This window comes from Neophocaena asiaeorientalis, unplaced genomic scaffold (assembly GCF_003031525.2).
Source record: "Neophocaena asiaeorientalis asiaeorientalis breed wild unplaced genomic scaffold, Neophocaena_asiaeorientalis_V1.1 scaffold158, whole genome shotgun sequence".
NCBI classification, from domain to species: domain Eukaryota; kingdom Metazoa; phylum Chordata; class Mammalia; order Artiodactyla; family Phocoenidae; genus Neophocaena; species Neophocaena asiaeorientalis.
The window spans coordinates 7,235,481-7,240,142 of record NW_020174917.1 but is presented as its reverse complement, the minus strand read 5'-3'; positions in this window follow the sequence as shown (position 1 = coordinate 7,240,142).

Below are 4,662 nucleotides of genomic sequence, written 5' to 3'. Positions count from 1 at the left end.
GACACACTTATATACTGCTTAGTATTTCCTGGCATTTCACTAAGTGCTTTACCTTTAATAATTCAAGTAAAAAGTTAATTTTTAATAATTGAAAACATTTATACATGAACATTCTGAAGTAAATACAGAAAGACTTAACTGCCCTAAATCATAGGGTTAGCAAATGACAGAAGTGAGAGTGTAACTAAACAATGTATCTCCAGAGATCTTGGAGGGCCTGAAAATAACTTGTGATAGTTTAAGAGGGTATAAAATTCTGTTGGAAATTATTGCTTTATTGTTTCCCTGCTTTCTGCTTTTTGAGAAATCTGATTGACATATCTGCAGCCCACCTGGACTGGCAGCTTGGGCTTCTTCCAGTCAGTAGAATCTTTCCTAAAATTGGTCTTGCTGAAAAGCTGAGCTCTGTTGATATATCTTTTCTTAAATACTTCCTTCAGTTCAGCTTGTTGCTGCTGTTGGGAATGCAGTCCAAAGAATCTTCTGGTATCAGCTTGTGTATCCTATTCCACCTTTTTCTCCAGCATTGATTGTTTTTTATTGGCAGGATGCACCTCTTATATTGTGTAGCAATATTTGACTACCTTTGTCTGAGATTTGCAGCTGTATATATTCTCCCTAGAGCTCTTCAAATAATATTCATTAAGTTTTATTCTGTTTTGCAACTCTTATTCATAGTGACTCAAGATTATGGACATCTAATAGACTCTACCAGTCATTTTTGTTCTGATATTTCTCTATAACCAGACTGCTAATTGAATATTCTCTCATTATCTTTACCCCCTTGTATATTTCTCCTCATGTATCCATTTCATGTATATACACATATGAATATTACTTCTCTGTACCTTATTCTTAAATTTGAATCTACAGTGATCACTTATTTCTTAAGATCTAAATGCATATTTCCAAACTATTTGTATCTACATCTAGAAAGTAAACAAGCAAGCAAACAAACACACATACCCAAAAGCAACTTATCCCCATAATTTCTTATTCTTAAGTATGCACTATCTATCTCCAGGTATTCATGTATTCAGTGCTGTTATTCTGTATTCAGACTTCAGTCTCATGCTTCTTTTCCTTCTTTTCATTTTTACTTACATCTACTTAGTTACAAATTGTACTGATTCTACTTAAGCAGTATTTCTACATTTCCTCATTTCAATTGCACTTAACTCCTCTATTTCATAACATATCAAGTCCCTCCTACCACACAGTATACAGGTTTCTTTGCAAAAGGAAGATTTGAAAATTTCTATTTCAGATAATAGGTAAACATTTTGAAAACTATGCAATTTAGACAAAACAGTTGTATATAATTACATATAATATATATAATAATGTATATATTATACAAAACATAAACTAAAAAAGTAGTAGGACATATACAGATTTTTAGACATGTACTTACTTTTCCTCCAGTAAGTTCTTTGAGTAATTTCATAAATGTTTTTATTTTTTTAATTAATTTTTATTGGAGTATAGTTGCTTTACAATGTTGTGTTAGTTTCTACTGTACAGCAAAGTGAATCAGCTATACATATATATATATCCCCTCTTTTTTTGTTTTCCTTCCCATTTACATCATCACAGAGCATTGAGTAGAGTTCCCTGAGGTATACAGTAGGTTCTCACTAGTTATCTATTTTATACATAGTATCAATAGTGTATATAAATCAATCCCAATCTCCCAATTCATCCCATCCCCCCTTCCCCCTTAGTATCCATACGTTTGTTCTCTACGTCTGTGTCTGTATTTCTGCTTTGCAAATAAGATCATCTATACCATTTCTCTAGATTCTACATATATGCATTAATATACAATATTTTTCTCTTTCTGAGTTACTTCACTCTGTATCACAGTCTCTGATCCATCCACGTCTCTACAAATGACCCAATTTTGTTCCTTTTTATGGCTGAGTAACATTCCATTGTATCACATCTTCATTATCCATTTCTCTGTTGATGAACATTTAGGTTGCTTCCATGTCCTGGCTATTGTAAATAGTGCTGCAGTGAACATTGGTGTGCATATGTCTTTTTGAATTATGGTTTTCTATGGGTATATGCCCAGTAGTGGGATTGCTGGGTCATATGGTAGTTCTATTTGTAGTTTTTTAAGGAACCTCCATACTGTTCTCCATAGTAGCTGTATCAATTTACATTCCCCCAACAGTGCAACAGGGTTCCCTTTTCTCCACACCCTCTCCAGTTTGTAGATTTTTTGATGATGGCCATTCTGACGGGTGTGCAGTGATACCTCATTGTGGTTTTGATTTGCATTTCTCTAATGTTTAGTGATGTTGAGCATCTTTTCATGTGTTTGTTGACCATCTGTATGTCTTCTTTGGAGAAATGTCTATTTTGGTCTTCTGCCCATTTTTGGATTGGGTTGTTTGTTTTTTTGATATTGAGCTGCATGAGCTGTTTATATATTTTGGGTATTAATCCTTTGTCAACTGCTTCGTTTGCAAATATTTTCTCTCAATCTGAGGGTTGCCTTTTCATTTTGTTTATGGTTTCCTTTGCTGTGCAAAAACTTTTAAGTTTAATTAGGTCCCATTGTTTATTTTTGTTTTTACTTTCATTACTCTAGGAGGTGGGTCAAAAAAGATCTTGCTGCAATTTATGTCAGAGTGTGTTCTGCCTATGTTTTCCTCTAAGAGTTTTATAGTGTCTGGCCTTATGTTCAGGTCTTTAATCCATTTGGAGTTTATTTTTGTGTATAGTGTTAGGAAGTGTTCTAATTTCATTCTTTTACATGTAGCTGTTCAGTTTTCCCAGTACCACTTATTGAAGAGGCTGTCTTTTCTCCATTGTATATTCTTGCCTCCTTTGTCATAGATTAGGTGATCATAGGTGTGTGGGTTGTATCTCTGGGCTTTCTGTCATGTTCTATTGGTGTATATTTCTGTTTTTGTGCCAGTACCATTTTGTCTTGATTACTGTAGCTTTATAGTGTAGTCTGAAGTCAGGGAACCTGATTCCTCTAGTTCTGCTTTTCTTTCTCAAGATTGCTTTGGCTATTCGGGTTCTTTTGTGTTTCCATACAAATTGTAAAATTTTCTGTTCTAGTTCTGTGAAAAATGCCATTGGTAATTTGATAGGGATTGCACTGAATCTGTAGGTTGCTTTGGATATTATAGTCATTTTCACAATATTGATTCTTCCAATCCAAGAACATAGTATATCTCTCCATCTGTTTGTGTTGTCTTTGATTTCTTTCATCAGTATCTGATAGTTTTCTGCATACAAGTCTTTTGCCTCCTTAGGTAAGTTTATTCCTAGGTATTTTATTCCTTTTGTTGCAATGGTAAATGGGATTGTTTCCTTAATTTCTCTTTCTGATCTTTCATTGTTAGTGTATAGGAATGCAAGAGATTTCTGTGTATTAATTTTGTATTCTGTGACTTTACTAAATTCATTGATTAGCTCTAGTAGTTTTCTGGTGGCATCTTTAGGATTTTCTGTGTATAGTGTCATGTCATCTGCAAACAGTGACAGTTTTACTTCTTCTTTTCTAATTTGTATTCCTTTTATTTCTTTTTCTTCTCTGATTGCTATGGCTAGGACTTCCACGACTATGTTGAATAATAGTGGTGATAGTGGACACACTTGTCTTGTTCCTGATCTTAGAGGAAATGCTTTTGGTTTTTCACCACTGAGAATAATGTTTTCTGTGGGTGTGTCATATTTGGCCTTTATTATGTTGAAGTAGGTTCCCTCTATGCCCATTTTCTGGAGATTTTTTTTTAATCAGAAATGGTTGTTGAATTTTGTCGAAAGCTTTTTCTGCATCTATTAAGATTATCATGTGGTTTTCATTCTTCAGTTTGTTAATATGGTGTATCACATTGATTTACGTATATTGAAGAATCCTTGTATCCCATAAATGTTTTTAGATTCCTGAGAAAAGAGAGATTTCTAATCACTTTATATATAAACTTAAATATCTCGTAGGTCAACTCAACATTAATTAGCAGTCCTCAGCAGGGAATTTAATCTTTTCTTCAAATAGATTCATACCTTCTTCATATAAATTCTGTATTTTATTTCAAAATATAAATCTAAAATAGAAGAAAAAGCATTATCTTTGGATAAATTAATTAGTAAGCTTACTCAATTAAATATTTATTCAAAAAATTATGTATTACTTATATTGTTTTCTCTTAAAGATTGTATGAGAAAAAATTTGTAGAAGTAAATATGCATCCAGTTGCCTCCCAATTGACTTTAGTTAAGCAGAATGAAAAATATAAACTGTATATCAGTGTTAACTGAAATCATAAATTCCATATCCCTCAATGTCTGATATTTTCAAGTGTATTAGTAATGTTTATAAAATAAGATTTCTTTAAATTACACAATCGCTTATTTTAAATTTATGCTTAAAATTAAACAAAAATTATATTGTTAGAAACATATTGTTTAGAGTTATCGAATCTTAGTAGCAAATGGCTCAACTCTTTGTTAAATTTAAAAAAATAAGGGTGCTGCGTAATTGTAAAACACTATTTTTTTACTATGTTGATTATAGATTTTATTTTATATATACCTAATATCCATGCTTGATTATAAAGTTAATATATTGTGTATGTTGTTGTTTGTGCTTCCATGCTATAATTATTTAGTAAATCTTGTATACATGAGGCCAGCATT